Consider the following 17,262-nt stretch of genomic DNA (forward strand, 5'->3'; position numbering starts at 1 on the left):
CGGGAATGAAACATTTGAAGACTTGAAAAAATGTCTATCAATATGTCACCTTCTCTGAAGGTAAATGAATCCATATAGTTATCCTTAGATATCTGTTTTCCAATCTGCTCACAAATCACTCCAATTTTGCCATTTGTCATTAGCCCAAATCGAATAGCGGTCTGTGATACTGAAACAAGAGCCTGTTTCCTTACTCACAGTTGTCTGCTGGAGTTACTTCATCAAGCATACCCTTGAAATATGGTTGAATTGCCTTGACATTTCTCAGACTTTTGAAATGGTTCTTGCGCCCCCAGAAACTTAGTTGTCTAGCATAAACACCCAAATCCACACCTATCTACTGTTAGTGCATTGCAGAAAAGTCCTTAACAGCTCTTTTGTCCAGCTTCCCCACTTCTTCAGAAAATAAATTACAGGATTCTCAAGCTGTGAGGAAATTGTGAGCCTGTCCTTTGTTAACATTTGCAACATACTTTTGAGTATCGCTGGCACAAGGTAGTAGTATTAGATCAGAAGCACCTTCCAAGCATAAAAGTTGAACGGTTTCAGTGAATAAACACACACGGGTGGCAATGCGAACTCCCATTTGCTTTCATAAGCCATGTATGAATGATAGTGTATGGCAAACACACTCTATGGATTTTGAAGTTCCAGGAAATAGCGCGCTTCCATCTGTTCAAAAGATTCATTTCCAACCTCAACCTCATTCGCAGAGGGCATAAGTTGAAAAAATGCATTGGCAGATGTTTGTTTCTGGTTGTATGGGCCCTGCTGTTTCTGCACTGCAATATTCATATTAGGCTTTCACTACTAAAACAAAGTTATTTATGTCACGGAAAAATATGACTCGTATAGCCCTCTTCAAGTCTATTCCTTATTTGGAAAGGTTTGCTTAAAGAATCACTTTGCTGACCCTGTTTTACTAAATTTTTTGGTGGTCTGTTTATGTACAGTATAAGAAGAATATTAAAAAAAGACACAAAATGGATGGAAATGTACTGCATACAATTAAGGGCTGTCTTGGTACAAGATCACTGTCTTATCTCCATGTCTTGGAAGACAATCCATATCTAAACATTTCTTCAAGCCATTTCTTAGGCCTCTTTCTTCAAGCATTTATTTAAGGGATTCTTCTAGCATTCCCTGCATTTAACTTATCTCATGTTGTTCATTAAAGATATTTATGAGACCCTTTTTAGTTTTTAAAGAAATCCTCACACCATTTTTGTTTCCCAAAGGCCTTTAATATTTTACAGAAGAATACTAGGGATGCCGAGATGGCTTTTCTTTGTCTCATGAAATTCCACTTAACTCAGGGTAAGCTAGTAATTGCTTTAAAAAAAATATTCCTTTCTCTATCTTACATATCTCAGGAAAAAAAAAAAAGATAGCTTCATGATTCTTGAGTATGCGCAGATGACACTCAGGCTATGACCACACACACAATCCTGTACAGTTGATGGAACAGTTCTAATTAAAAAGAGGAACCCCAGTACTAAGTTCTTTCTGTTTCTTACCTTTGTTTATATTCTTTGGCGAAAACCTGGAACAGAGGGTCCATCATACTGCTGAATCATCTGCGGAGGGAAGAAGCACAGGCTTAAAAATTTGCCCCTTTCTGCATTTGCATTGATACATAGTCCTGACGACATTATAATAGGCTTCCCTCCAGCACTCCTCCCCCACTAAATTCTGTTGTTTACTGTGCATGATGGAAAAGAGATAGAATTGGAGTTGCAAGGGCACCCATAGAAAGGCAAGTTGCTAACCTTCAAGTGGTTGACTTTGCAAACTCGTTTGTTTTTGATACGGATTTTGTGTATGGTTTGCGATAAACATAGAAAAAAAAACTGGAAGAGTTGCCAGTCAATAAAATAGCAATGTATAAAGTTGTGTTATGAAATGTTCCAGCACACACTGATTTCAATATATGATATATTGTTATCTATTTTTGTATAACATTATTAAATAATAATTCATTACATGCCTAATTTTCATGTAGAAACTATTTTGTAGTTAGCAAATAATTAGTAATACATTTGTTTTGGTGAAGAAATAGAAGATTTGTACTATACCTAATTGTGATCCTGTAACTTTGATGCTTAGGTGCATGAAAGTAAGGAAAAATGCTTTACTATTTAGAGAATATTCACTCAGCCATTCTTTACATGCTATAGTCTTGATTTTCCTCCTTTCCTCTTCTAAAGCAGAAGGAAGTCTTGAGTAAAACTATCAGGCTGCATTTTTATTGGGAATCTATTCTTATGGAATAGGTGGTGTTATCTGCTATATTCATCAGCTGTGGGGATTTCACAAGCGAGGACATTTTTCACCCGTTGTCAGCAGCACTGGAATGGAGGCTGTCCAGAAAACCTCTTGAGCTGGTAGCTTTTCTAACACGCTGCCTTTGAGGTCTTTTCATCTCTGCTCCATTCTGGGCTACCCCGGCAAAAATGTTGTACCCAAAGACTGAATCTGATTTGAACATTTAGTGAGCAGAAGTAATGTGGAAAACTTCACTTGCATTTAATTATATAATGTTGTTTTAAAATAAAACGAGTTCACATACAATTACAGCCAATTTACAGCAGCCACTCACTAATGTAAATTAAAAAGTCTGCAACTGCAGAATAATTATACTTTAATTGCACATTTAATACGAGAAAGTGAAGAGGGTCTAATGCATTGTATTTATGATATAACAAGCATGTGAAAAAATATATTAGCATAAAGGGAGTAATTATGTTCCAAGAATGAACAAATTAATTCAAATCAACACCTAGGATGCTAAAGGTTTAATGTCCTTTTTTTTTTAATTTGTATTGTTAAACAGCCACAGTTACTTTTCCATACATATTAATTATTAACGGAAAAATTGATTAGCCTTGATTTGCACCTATTCTGTCTGTTACTGTTCTCTTAGGATTTTACAGATCTAACACATACTGCTATCAGTCACCCTTTTCCTGTGAAGACCTTTGGCATAATACCTTGTTTCCCAGCCACTCAAACAAAATAATATCCAAAATTAGGCTTTACTGGAAATACCATCACTAGATATTAGCTAAAATTTCACTGCTTCATTATGAAATTGCCTTTAGCATCTGAGAGGTCTATTCTCTCCCTAATATGTATGGATATATAACTTCCATTAATGTTAATGGCTGATGTGTGCTTGCACATAACAAGTATTACCTTCTTAGATAGAGACAAACATGGACCGCTGTGCATGTTACTCAGACTAGCAGTGTGTGACCTGGAAGTTAAGAGAAAAAAAAGAAAAGAAAAAAAAAAGGCAAAAAGGCAGGTGGTGTAATAAAAATTCTGGCAAAGGAAAGCAGTTAACAACGCCAATCATGTAATCGTAAAAACTAGGAATATGCAGCTTGACTTCCTGTGCAGGCTGTATAAACAAAATGACCTTTGTATATGATTAGACACCTGTTTTAGAGCAGAGATTTGAATGGCTACCTGACCTTTTTTTCTTTATATCACCTATTTATTCTATGTGACTGTATATCGTAGAATCGTAGAACCATAGAATGGTTGGAGTTGGAAGGGACCTTAAAGATCATTTAGTTCCAACCCCTCTGCCATGGGCAGGGACACCTCCCACTAGACTAGGTTGCTCAAAGACTCATCCAGCCTGGCCTTAAACACCTCCAGGGATGGAGCTTCCACAACTTCTCTGGGCAACCTGTTCCATTGTCCCACCACCCTCACAGTAAAGAATTTCTTCCTAATAGCTAATTTAAATCTACTCTCTTTCAGTTTAAAACCATTACCCCTTGTCCTACCCTTACACTGCCTGATAAAGAGTCCCTCTCCACCTTTCCTGTAGGCCCCTTTTTAGTACTGGAAGGCTGCAGTAAGGTCTCCCCGGAGCCTTCTCTTCTCCCGGCTGAACAACCCCAACTCTCTCAGCCTCTCCTCAGAGGTGTTCCAGCCCTCTGATCATCTTTGTGGCCCTCCTCTGGACCTGCTCCAAAAGGTCCATATCCTTCTTACGTTGGGGACCCCAGAGCTGGATGCAATACTCCAGGTGGGGTCTCAGGAGAGCGGAGCAGAGCAGCAGAATCACCTCCCTTGACCTGCTGGCCACGGTTCTTTTGATGCAGCCCAAGATGTGGTTGGCTTTCTGGGTTGTGAGCGCACATTACCAGGTCATGTTGAGCTTGTCATCTACCAACACCTCAAGTCCTTCTCCTCAGGTTGCTCATGTTGCTTTTATAGGGATTTTTCCACCACACAATTGTAGAGCTAGATGGGGGGAGCAGATAGGCCTGCAGATGATGATTTTACTGAGTTTCTTCGTAACTGAAGAAAACATTTGCACTTCCAAGCAACCATGTAACTGAGCAGTCATGTATGTGTGAAAATACTGGTTTTGCTAGCTACAGTTTATTACCTTAGTCCACGCATTGGCAGAGCTAGATGTAATAGAAATAATAAATCACACAATGTTGAGGTTGGAAGGGACCCTTGGAGGTCATCTTTTCTGACCTCCCTGCTCAAAGAGAGCTGCCTAGAGCAGGCTGCCCAGGACCAGACTGCTGTTGAATATCTTCAAGGATGGAGACTCCATAACCTCCTTGGGCAACCCATGCCACTGCTCGGTCACCCTCACAGTAAAAAAAGTGTTTCCTGAGATGGAACCTCCTGTGTTTCTGTTTGTGCCCGTTAGCTCTTATCACTGGGCACCACTTGAAAAGAGCCTGGCCCCATCTTCTTTGCACCCTCCCATCAGGTATTTGTACACATAGATGAGATCCACCCTGAGCCGCCTTTTCTCTAGGCTGAACAGTTCCAGGTCTCTCAGCCTTTCCTCATATGTAGATGCTCCAGTCCCTTCTTCTCCTTAGTGGCCCTTTGCTGGACTTCCTCCAGTATCTCTATGTCTGTCTTATACTGGGGACCCCAAAACTGGGCACACGACTGAAGGATCACCTCCCTTGACCTGCTGACAATACTTTGTCTAATTCAGCCCAGGATGCCATTAGCCGCCTTTGCTTCAAAGGCACATTGCTAGGTCATGGTCAACGTGCTGTCTCAAAAGTCAGCTAGTACCCTCTCTTTTTAATAGCAAAGGTCTGCTCTGTGGGTATGTAGGCAGAATAGAGAATTCAGCTGAGTTCCAGTGACTGCCTCTGAGGAAACCGTCCTCTGGTTCTGCTTTGGTTTTGGTCTATTCTGTTGTTTGGAAAAGTAAGAAGCTTTGACCCTGCATCTACATGAGACTCTTTGGGAGTCTCACATCCTTTGATCTGTCTTCAGTGTGCCTTGCATCAGCTGATTTACCACAGTTATATATATATACACGTGTATATATCAAGTGAAGCTAATAAAAATCCACCTGTGGATAGGATCAGAAGATGTGTATTTTACATTATGTAGCTCAGTAGCACCTGGGTCCTTGAGTAGAATTCCAGCTTGTTGCAATGAAGCAAAAAATAAATAACAATAAGATGCTGTGTCAGCCCTTTGAGCTTTAGTGCAGAGTATAGAAATATGTTGCCTGACTTTTAATTAATTCTTCATTATTTTTTCAGGCAATCTTCCGCTATAGAAGGGGCCACATGAGGCTGTTTCCAACAGCAAGAACAAAACAAAACAAGAGCAGTGTAATAACATAAACCCATGTATCATAAAAATCACAAAGCACAATTTTATTATTGCCTTCTTAAATGCAGTTCCTAAAAGCAGCTTGGTGGAGAAGGCAAACTGAAGTAATGAACTCCTTGAACAGTCCTTTTAATATTCTGCTCTATGTTCGTGCTCTGCAGAGCCAACGAGAGCTGTATGCAAACAGTTTTGCCGAGGGCAAAAGAATGTTTCATCATTAAGGAGCATGACCCTTCTCTCTGTGATCAAAATGAAAAGCGTATGTCCCTTGATGTCATAAAGTGTTTTTGTGACCGTTCCAGTGGGTTGTTCCTCAAGAGTTGGGATGTTGTCCCCTGACACAATTTGATATTAAAATGTTACATGATCATTAATTGTATCCACTGACACAGCAGAAATATTCCTCAGTTATGTTTCTTTGATATGACGGATTTTTTCTTTTTTTCTTTTAATGTTTAAAACCCAAATCAGACACAGGGAAAGTCCAATTACTGTGAAATGCTTTGTCTCCCACTTTTTCTCTGTGGTCCTTCTGTTCCACTCTTGTTTCATGTTAGGCTTGGTGAAACCAGTCTCAGTGAACTCCTTGGTAGTTATTTTATACCTTGTGAATAACAGGATATATCTATCTCTTGTTTATGTATGCGTGATTTTTGTCCTGTTTCTCCATGAAGTGATTATTGCTTGCAAAAATGCATTTAGCCCTTAACAGGACATTGCATTTTAAAGTAGCATGCAAAGAACAGAAGAATCTCCAGTATTAGTCACTGTTATACTCAATGGTTAACATTTTAAAAGCATAGTTGTTACCGTGCAGAAGTTCTAACATTGTAACGCATCAACAAAATACAGAAATTTTCTGTGAAACCAATGCTTTTGACATTTGTGGGTTGGTAATTTGTGACCTTCACATTTTTTTTATTATGTTTTTAAGCATGGTCACATTTCAATTTCTCCTTGTCAGGTCCAATTCCAACAAAGCACTTAAACCCACAACTTAAGTTGGGGAGCAATCCCATCTAATACCATTGGGAATTATTCACTTATTTAAAAACAATTGAAAGAGCTTTGCTGGACAGAGATCTTATATTTCAGTCTCAGTTTCCAGTACTTCAGAAGTAGATTCTCTATGTACAGTTTTGATTTTCTGATTTTCTTTTTCTTTACAGGTAACCCGATAGCTAAAGACAAATCAAGTCAGTCTCAAGGCTGATAACATTAAATACAACACATAGGAATTTCATTCCTCCAGGCAATCCTTGAAGTGAAATTTTATACTGCTGGGGTGTATCCTTCAGAATCAATTGTTTCAATGAGAACCTGGCTTGTAATCAGCAACAGCCTTGATATCAAAACTACTGGAAAGTTATTTTGAACTTCTGTGTCACAAAGATTTCAACTGTTTGAACTGTGTACACTTGTAAAATTGCACTTGCTGAGGAATTTGCAGCTGTAATCACAAGAGCTGATATTCAAAAGGTGCAGAAAAGCAGCAATCTTTCGGATTCTCCATTCCAGACTGATGGCTTTTCATCTTGATGAAGTCAACCTCCAAAATGTATTTGTTCCTTCTCTCTAAAATGATCCCTGATCCATCGTTCAGATTGCTGGTGGGACTGCACACTGCTTTAATTACATTTCTGTTGCAGAAATTGTCCTCTGGCATGGCGCAGTTTTAGACATTTTTATTTGTATTCTAATCTTGGAGCTCTCAAAGGTACATATTTCAACATCTTGAAGTTGCTTTTGTTATAGGAATGGAAATATATATCCATTGTTAATAATTACTGTTGACAAGTAATAGTTATCTGAATACATCAGTCATATTAGAATGTATAGTCAGGTTGACATGTTTCCCTAAGGCTAACCAACTACTGCAGCTCTTTGGCAGTTAAAAAAGTAGTGGTCAAAACTCAATTACCACTTCCATTATAAGGCATTTTATACCTTTACGATATACATTTCCATTTAGTTTGAAGGAAATGGGTGTTCCTGGTATGTACTTTAGTTTCCCAACCTTTAATTGATTGAAATCCATGGTAAGCAGTCAATGACCGTATTTCATCCCTTTTTATAAAGGTAGGCAGGGATGTAAATGAGTTTTGCAATTATGAAATTGGATGGTAATCATTCAGAATTTTTGTCTTTTTATTAAAAAATAAAATCTCTTGCTTGGACGTAAGTACTGTTGGATGCTTATGTAGATGTCTGCCCAGTCTGTTTACTATAAAGGAAAAAAGTCCTAGTGCCCTCCCAGATTCACAGTTCATGGGTATTTTGCTTGCTTACAGTCATCCAATTCAGATCTGATCCTTGCCAAGATCACATTTGCTTTTTTGTTTGTTTGTTTCAGTAGCAATTTTTGAACTTTGTGATGTGCTGTTACATGAAAAAAATCCTCAATATTTAAAGGCCTTAAGCATCTCTGAGCTTTTTTCTAAGTTATTACAGAATGTATAATTTTATACTCCATTTAATGTATATTGTACCATCTGTAATATTGATACAAGAGAAATTTGGCAATTCCTTTTAGTGACACTGCATAAGCGTGCTGACTGGAGAGGGTGAGGGAGTTCTGGCTGTATGCTTTGGTGCGTTGAAATGAAAGCCACACACAGTTAATGGTAGTCAAAAATATATAGGGGCAAGCTTATTTAAATAAAGTCCTGTGTGGTTACCAGACTCCCAGAAAAAGAGGGAAATGATTTTATCATTACAAGCCATTGACATGGCTAGGTAGTTATATATTAAATTCCATGATGGATGAACACCCTGGAGTGCTCTGCCTGTCACAGTAGCCCCTGCTGTTCCAAAACCATTTCATTACCTCTGCTGTATTATTGCACAGGAGAGCTTAAATAAAATAAATGACTGTTGGGAATAAAATTGAGAAGTATATTCTATCATTCTGCTGAGAAATAATAAAAAATGTTGGCAGGGAAAGATATTCTTTTCTGATTAAAATTTAATTAGGATAAACTGTTTGTAGCAGCCACTAGGTATGTCAGTATTTTAGGACGGATTAATATTGTATGGAATTGTGCTAACTGGTGCAGGACAGAAGGTAGCATCTTAAAGAGATTGTCTGGGACAGTGCAAAGTGTGAATGTGCTGTTTTGTAAAATCTGAATTTGGCCTGTCTGGTCAAAAATCTACATCATGCTTCTCAATATTTGTTTTCTTTGTTTCTTTGTTCTTAAACCAACACTGAAGATACTGTATTATATACAAGTGTAACACATGCATATCAATAAGTGAAAATAAATGGATTTTCAAATATACTGAATAGATTATCTGCAGTAGATTAATGTTGTGAATATTCATAACAAGTGAATAAAATTGTAATATAAAATATAGTTCCCTGTATGGATGTGCGCTTTGGAGATCTGTTCTGTTTACCCATGGAACAAAATAATTTTTTTTCAGTGGATAAGAATCTCAAGGGTTATATTAATTTTGTATTTCTTCGGTAGAGCTGGGAATATCTCCTACCACTTTGAAAGGTCCTTTTCCAGAGGAAACAGCACAACTGTTCTAGCATTGTCATGGGAAATTCTGGTGAGCGTACTGTTGTTTTCAGGCCAGACTGAATAATTTTTTTTTCTTCACAAAATGGGAATTATGAAAAATTCCATTTAGATCTTTTCAGTAGCAACAGAACATGGTAGGCATTTCTGAAAAGGTAATGTTTCAGGTTATTTTGTTGAACTGTTTAACAGAAAACCAAAAAAGACAGTTCAACAGTGGACTCTGCTCGTGCATCCCAAAAGAGAGCTGGGAACCATAGGTCAGTTATCCATAGTGACTGTTTTAGTGCTACCTTTGAAAAGGTGACTCGATCAGCTATGGGCTTTCACATTGTAAGCACGTGAAGATGAATCCTGCTTCAATTACTCCTTTATTCCTTATACACTACTTCCCAGATTATTTGATATACCCAGCTTCATCCAATTACAAAGATGATCAGACATTACGATCAGAGGGAAATCCGTGTTACTCTTTGAATTCAGTAATCATCAAGAACTCCGAACTGCAGGAGGATATGGGTTCCTATTCTGCAGTGCCATGCGGCAGTGCATTGACAGGGAAAGAAAATTCACTGCTTTGTTCAAACCTTTCAAAATAAAATGCACTGGATCAGTTCAACAAAGCAAAACCGAAATTCTGGTCTTAATGAAAAAGAATTCCAAATCAGATATAATAAACCTAAGATAGAGCTTATAAAAAACATTCAAGACTATATCTTAGTTGTATCTGTCTTATTGGTCATAAGTAAGTGTTAACCCTTGAAACAGCACTGCTGCAGATACTACCTTTACATCTACCTATTATCCTATATCCTTTAAATCTTCCTATCTATCCTGTATCTTTTAAATCTTGACTCCTCCAGCTCTGCTCAAGAACGATACTGGTGTAGGGTTTCAGTATTTCACCAAGCCAATGCAGCTCTACTTTGTGTAGAATCTATATGTTTTAAAAGTAGAGGCAGAGTTCATCAGATAGATAGATTTGTTTTGAAACTAGAAATCTACTATAAAGCATGTTCTTTTGTTAGGTTTCATAAAAATATATTCTGGGGTTTTTTTGCTCATTATGATTGTCCAGCTGGCTTTTATAGTTTCTAGGTAATGCATGGATGTCTATAACAACAAAAAAGATGTGATTGGCATCCTTTTGTGTTGATTTACTGCTTCCTCCTTCATGACTTGAATTTTACACATCTGTTGTTAACCAATATGTTGGCAAGGAAAAAGAGCACAGTTTTGGTTTGTAATAGAAGTGTTGCCTTAATCTCTAGTTTCTTTTTGCCACTTAGATAGCTCTGTATCAAACATGCCACACCTGAACAATCTGATGGTATTAAATGATTTCTCATGGTTTCAGTGGTATTAAACTGAATAATGAGAATTACCTAATCACTTTGTTAGTCTTTATAACGCAGTTTGTATTCTGAGAAACTTTTCTGTTTATTCTTCTACAGGATGAGAAAACATTTCCAATTTACATCTTTGATCTTGTTTCTGGAAGACGTTATGTAATTTTCTGATACCGCTTTACAGGCAGTTATTGCAAATATTTTAGCAAAAATGTCTTCCATGGCTGTTTGTTTTACATCTACTGTATTCATCAGCACTGCTTATGTGGTGATTACAAGAGGTAGTATATGAAAAGGCTGAATTTTCCACAACTTTCTTTTGACAGGTGATGACAAGTGTTGCCAACATCTCTTAATCCAAAACTAACTTAAAACCATCTGGCAGGAGGGCCACTGGCAGTGACAGCTGGAAGCTATTGTATAAAGGAATGAATAAGGTTCTTAGACTGCTGTTAGTGGGATGCCAGGCAAAACCATTGTAGTACGGTTTCATCAAGAGAGGTGTAGGTTCTGGGGAAGTGGATGCTGCCTGGGAGCACTGGGGTACAGTCAGCATCCCGAAGCTGGGGCTGTGGTGGTGACAGCAGGTCCTCAGGCCTGTTCTCTAGAGTGGTGGAAAGGTCTGTCTCGTGTGTCTCTGGGATTTGCTCCAAAGCCAGACCGCAGAAATGGCAAGGTACCTTGTGATTTCAGTGGGGTTTGGATAAGGCCTTCAGCTGCAGTTGATACTGTCCAGCATTTTGCTCAGAAAATTCTGAATGAGCAAGGTCATTAAAGTTCACATGCCTGTCCCTATTCAGATTAATGGTTAAAGAACCTTCCTTCTGTTTTTCAATCACTTCTTGCTACTGCACAGGTAATTTTGTGGCAATGGCAAGTGAAATGCAGTTACTCCTTAATAACAGATTTTCTTGATTAAATATCACTAATCACATCAATATTAGCCATGACTGAAAGACTTGAAATATATCTGGTTTTCAGTTCTAAAACCCAGTTTATTGCCCAACTAAGTTCAAGAAATAGTTTGTGTAATAGAAGTATTATTGCCCATATGTAAACCTAACTGTAAACGTTCTATACTAGCTCTTTAAAATATGTTTATATTCATAACTGTAAAATTCTGGCTACATTCTCTATAACAGCAGGACCATTCTTTTTCTCCCTGTAACACTGAGGTAACCTAAAGAGCCTGCAGTTTGGGATTTATGGCTTTGCTTTCACTGCTTCAACTGCACAGCTGGGAAAACAACATGTAAAAATACGTATGTTAGTTGCATTGCTGAGACGTTTGTCTTGAGTGTGATGAATAGGTAGAGTTGCAAGTTTACCCCATATCAGCATATTGCTTCAATCTCTTGATCTCTTTTCTCCTTACTGTCATAACAAACATGACAAAAACAGAACTTGAATTCTCCAGCCTTATGTCTTAGTATTTCAATCTGATATCCAGAACTCAAAAAATGTACGCTAGTTGTTTTAGTCACTGTGTCTCTGTATAAAGGAGGATTTTTAGTCCATTTATATCTTTTTTGGGTGTAGAGAATATAATCCCTCCTGTTACTGATTTAGAGTTGTTGTTGCTGTTGTTGTTATTTTTACTTTTCTTTGGTCATTTTCTCTTTTCCTGGGATCCAGTCAGTTCTTACAAAACTTCAGTAGTGATGAGAAAAGTTTTTTAATAAATAGTGGCCTGGAACTGAACACAGGCTCTTCGTAGTTCTTGGAGAGAAGAGAATGAGAGTGATGATGTGTCTCTGTCATTTTCTCTTAAAATGGTTTCCAGCTTAAACTATTCTGTCTGAATAGAGGCATTTTTTCCTGACTATAAATGGTCTGTGTTTCAATATGCTCTCTGATCATAAAGCTGATGAAATGGTCCTCTCTGTATGGCAGATTACCTCAGCAGAATTTACAAATGGAAGATGATGATTTTGCTAATGTCCATGGGCAGGTAGACAGAATTTGGTCCCAGATGCTCTGCCTAATGTTCATGGCAAAAGCGACTCAAAAACAATGCCTCCATATGCCGTAATTGCTGGAATTATTTCTCAGGCATATTCCCTTGTCATCCCTCATATGTAGAACTCATTAGATTCCTAGTGGGAGAACATATGGAGAGGAGAGATGATGGAAAACATTGTAAAACAGATTGTGTATTTAAATTTATATTATAAAAGACCTCTGTGCGCAGGCAAACTTAGTGGAGAAAGTTCAAACTCTTTCTTCCCACTTCATAAGCAAATCAACATTTATGGAGCTGTTACCTCAGTGCGTTCAAAGATATAGATGATGGGTTAAAGCCTGGCTTTAGGGATAGTGGTTGGAATTTTGCTGCTGATTTGAGGCCAACTCTGTATTTCCTACATTATTTATCCAAATATTTAGTTAAACTATAGTTGCGCAAGATCTTTTTGCTAATAGGAATGAAGAGAAGTCAAAGTTCTACCTGTACAAATCTGTTGGGAGGATCAGGACTTTGGCTGTGCATTTGTGATTTCAGTGTCAACACAATGACTTTTATGAATACCTTTTTTATTTTTCACAAAAAAAGTAATAAAGTTTATTTCATCCAGCTCAGCTGACTGATGGATGGGGATCGTATACAGTGCAGAACTCTTATTTTAATGACTACTGAATATTAATAATTCATTCTTTATCCTTTCTTATAGTTAAATAAAGCAAAAATAAACTAATCATACAGGAATTCAAAATATTATATGCTGATGTTTGTGATGCTTTTTAAATTACATTTATGGCTCTTTCCTGTTTTATTGTATTTTTTTTCCTCTTATTTTTTAGTCAATAATGACCATGAAGCTGTTTTCAAGAGGGAGCATTTAGGGTACTATAAAAAAATCCCAGTGGTGGAGGTGGGCACTAGCAGAAGTTACCCAGTGGACAGCTGGGAGGTAGATAGACCAATGTCTGGGAACACACAACTTTGCTGTAGTGACTGGTGAAATATGGTCTGTCATCTAGAGAAACATTTCTGCAGACATCATTGTTGCCCGGCTCCTAAAGCAACAGTTCTGACAGGATACCCCTTATTCCATGGAGCTGAATCAAATGTCATACCTAAATGAATATTGGAAGGACACAGAGAAATAGTGTGGACATCTCTTACGGTGTGGTTCTACAGACCTCAGAAATGTAAGATGTGTCCACAGGATGTCTCCATCTAGGTCACTGCCTTTCTAAAAGGAGACACAAAATTACTGTTTAGATAGCATTTGCGGTAGAGTTGTGTGTGGATCTGCTGGCAAATATCCCTGTCTAAAGCCAAGATTTGGTGTCGTGTCTTGAGAAATTCAGAAATTCAGATCCGACCCTCCTCCATTACTACTGAAATTGGACTGCGTTACTAAACTGTTCTAAGTCAGCATTGCCCAGTAAGCTGCTGGCAAGCTGCATCACTTGCCCTGCACCTTTTAGAGCAGAACAGCTGCTCTGATGAGCCTCAGCAGGAAGCAAAATATTCATTACCATACATGCTTTTGTCTTATACTGACAACTCTGATGGTTCTATATGTTTTTTTCTGACAGCTACAGGATAAATGTTTATTATAAGGTGAAAGTTTAAAATTTATTATTTTGCACCAGTCTGAACAATGGACTTAAAAGATGTATTTGCAGCTTCTTATTTTTTCATCCTATTATAATTTATTCATTTGTGCTCTATATGTATTAGCCTCTCTGTCAGCTACTGGTGGCACCTTTTAAAAAAGTGTCATCGGTTCGTGACTTTTTAGTACCTGCAGGAAAATGCTCTTTGGGTTGTAAGTCTTTCATTAGCATGTTGTGGTTTTTCCATTCTGTCAGTACCAGCATTAGAAAGTAGATGACGAAGTAGTAAAAGAGCCTTGAAGATATACTGATTTGATTGCTCTTAGGCAGTTTGCTCATTGAAGGAAGTTATAACTCCTATGTGTAAGATTGTGTTCTGTCATTCAGAATATCCAGCCCTCTGCTTTGATTGAAATTTGATTATACAGAAATTTGTGCAGTAGTAATATTAATATAAAAGATTAATAGCTACTTGAAAGATGGATCCTTAAGTATTGATATATGCAATGAAATATCCAGGACCCCTCAAATTCAGTGCTTTACCTAATGTTCCTAATGGATAAGAAAAGTAGCAAGTATTTTCCCCATTTTTATGTCTTTGGAAGGAAATGTACCAGAAGACTGGGAGCTAAAGTGCTGACTGGACTTCAGTTAATGATGTGTTTATTGCCCAAGTCCATATAGCTTGAATCTTACGTCACATTTTGTTAAAGCATGTAACATAAGGACATTAAACCGATCAATTTCTGCAATTAGCAGTTCTGAAAGGAAACACAAAAAGAAGTACAAGGCAGTTTGTGTCTGGGTTAGCTCTACTGTCTTTAGTGAAATTATTCTCCAGGTAAATCTGGCCTTAAGCATTCTAGTTAAATAATTTGGCAAGTTAGGCTGCTTCAATTAATTTGAACACCTAGATAAAAGCGTATGAAACTTCAAGGGCTTGGGTAAGAAAAAAATACAGGTGACAAAAAAATTGGATCTCCTTCACAATTTCACCAGATGTCATATTACTGTATAACTGTGAGAATTACATGGTCCTGGTCCCACCTCCAACAGACAAAAATGTGCAATTCAGTTCTGTTCTTTGTACTGCCATAAAACACATACCAAAGGCAATTTATGAAAGGCATTTGGCTTTTACTCTCAAAGCCCCGGTGCCAGGTCTCTACTCCATGCATGTGCTCCTTAAAGCCTGAAAATAGAGCTTTCTGAGAACTTCGCTGGTGACTTAAGCTTCTTATGGGCTTCTGCTCAGGTTTAAATTTCATACTGACTACCTGTGCCAGCTGTCCAAAAAATGTTATCATTTGTTCAAACTCCTCCCTGTCCCCACTTTGTTGTTCATCAATATAATCAAAACCATGCTTTGTAAATACTGTCTTTAAATTTGATGTATTTGAACATCTGCAGCAATTCCAAAACGGCATTTCTTACTTTGTGTCAAACCTGGAAATTATTAAAATATCCTGAATAGTCATAAACTCAGTCAACTCATTCACAATAAAGAACTGTGATGCCTTAAGGCACTTTTTACCAGTCAGAGTATTGTCAAGGTGACCTTTCATGCTGTTTCAATTGCATAGCCTTGCCATTATTTAACTATTAGAATGATGGAAAGCTTGCACTTTGCTATTTGAGTGGCAACATTTCTAGACTCAGGGACCTGAAAGAATGGAACATATGAGGGGCTATAATTAATGTGCCACATTAAGGAGTTAAGGATAAGCAGCCAAAGAAAGACTAAATCTGGTGGAGCAAAGCAGCTGCAGTCTAGTCTTGAAAACTAAAAATCCATTTGCAATGCTTTCTAGAATCCTAATATCTCCTGCTGGTGACAAGTCGTTAACGGTAGCTCATTTTTCCAGCACTGTGTCTTGACCATCCATCATTATTGAAATGTACAGGAAAATGCAGCCTCTGGAATGCTATTAAAATGCCTCTCAAATTTAAATATTAGGGAGGTTAATGCCATATTATATTTTTACCTTCCACTTAAAAAAAAAGAGAATTAATTTCTATCTGTTTTTAAAAATTTACACGTATATTTATACAAATAGAAAGAGTTAGAAGATACTGAACATAAAGAAAGCTCTTTTTTTGTGTGTGTAGAAATAATGAGTGTAAAAAAAGTTTTAAGCTATACAAAAGCCCAGTAGGGACTAATATACTAGACCAGAATTAGTAATACACCACGTGGTTTATTATTATCTTCTCTACCCAGGACATACCCACTGTGTAAATAGTGAAGGTAAGCTAAAACAAATAGGACCTGTTTTACACCACTCTATAAATTCTGCATATGTATGTCTGTGTATGTCTTCATTGTAGGGCAAGCAAATTTGGGTGATGTAAAGGCAACATGAAGCAATCATAGAAGGAAGTGAAAAAATCCATCTTTTGGGGGGCAGAAGGATAAAAAAAGGGAAATAATTATCTCTGTTAGTTAAAATGCAAGTTTAGGAAGATGAGTCTTTTTTTAAAGTCAATAGAAAAGAAAACCAAGAGTTGTTAGTGTACTTTCTCAACAATAATTGAGAAATAATAATCATTTGCCTTCTAGGAAATAATTTTGCTGTAATTTTAAGTCTGTTCATTACAATGTTTAAATGTAATTGTTTCATCACTGCATGATTAAATGTATTCTGTCTACATGAAGCTTGACTCATGTTGACAGAAAGCAAAATCATTAGAAAGACGTGGCTGAAAAACCTTTTGTCTTCACAATGCTATTGGAGGAGGATGAACATCACAGACTGTGGAAGCTGTGTAGAAAGCAGAACAGAAAAGGTTTCTTTTTCCATCAGCGGTTAGGTGATTTATATACATGACTCTCATTAACATTAATGGGAGTTATCTGCCTCATTTTTTATGAGCCTGATGTGAAGTTAATGGCAGTCTTCCCATTGTCTCTAGTGGGCTGTGGATCAACCACTAAGAGCACAAATGAGTTTGGTTGAAATATCGGTGCTTGTAGGCTTAGAATTTCAACATGCTTCATTCACAGTTGTAACAAAAAATGTTGTGTGAATGCCTAAGAGTGTGAGCTGAGGAGTTTAGTATTGCAGAGTGTGCTGATCTGTGTGCACTTTGGGGCATCCACACAGCAGACTGCAGAGATGCCCGAGCCAGTTCGCAGTGTGCTACTGTGAGCAGGAGCAGTAATCTGCCCAGCAGCACGAGCTGATTTACTTTTCAGAGAT

The 17,262-nt window shown here is 37.6% G+C and overlaps 1 protein-coding gene across 1 annotated transcript in view; it reads left to right on the forward strand.

Annotated features, from left to right (window-relative positions):
- Window positions 1-7,170, forward strand: part of FAM19A2 (family with sequence similarity 19 (chemokine (C-C motif)-like), member A2) — a 55,518-nt gene extending 48,348 nt beyond the window's left edge. The window contains exon 5 of the mRNA XM_009887823.1: window positions 6,792-7,170. The gene's annotated coding sequence lies outside the window, so the exon portion shown is untranslated. The remainder of the gene's footprint in view (window positions 1-6,791) is intronic.
- Window positions 7,171-17,262: the final 10,092 nt, after the last annotated feature.

The sequence above is a fragment of the Charadrius vociferus genome, unplaced genomic scaffold, assembly GCF_000708025.1.
Source record: "Charadrius vociferus isolate BGI_N301 unplaced genomic scaffold, ASM70802v2 scaffold125, whole genome shotgun sequence".
Classification (NCBI taxonomy): domain Eukaryota; kingdom Metazoa; phylum Chordata; class Aves; order Charadriiformes; family Charadriidae; genus Charadrius; species Charadrius vociferus.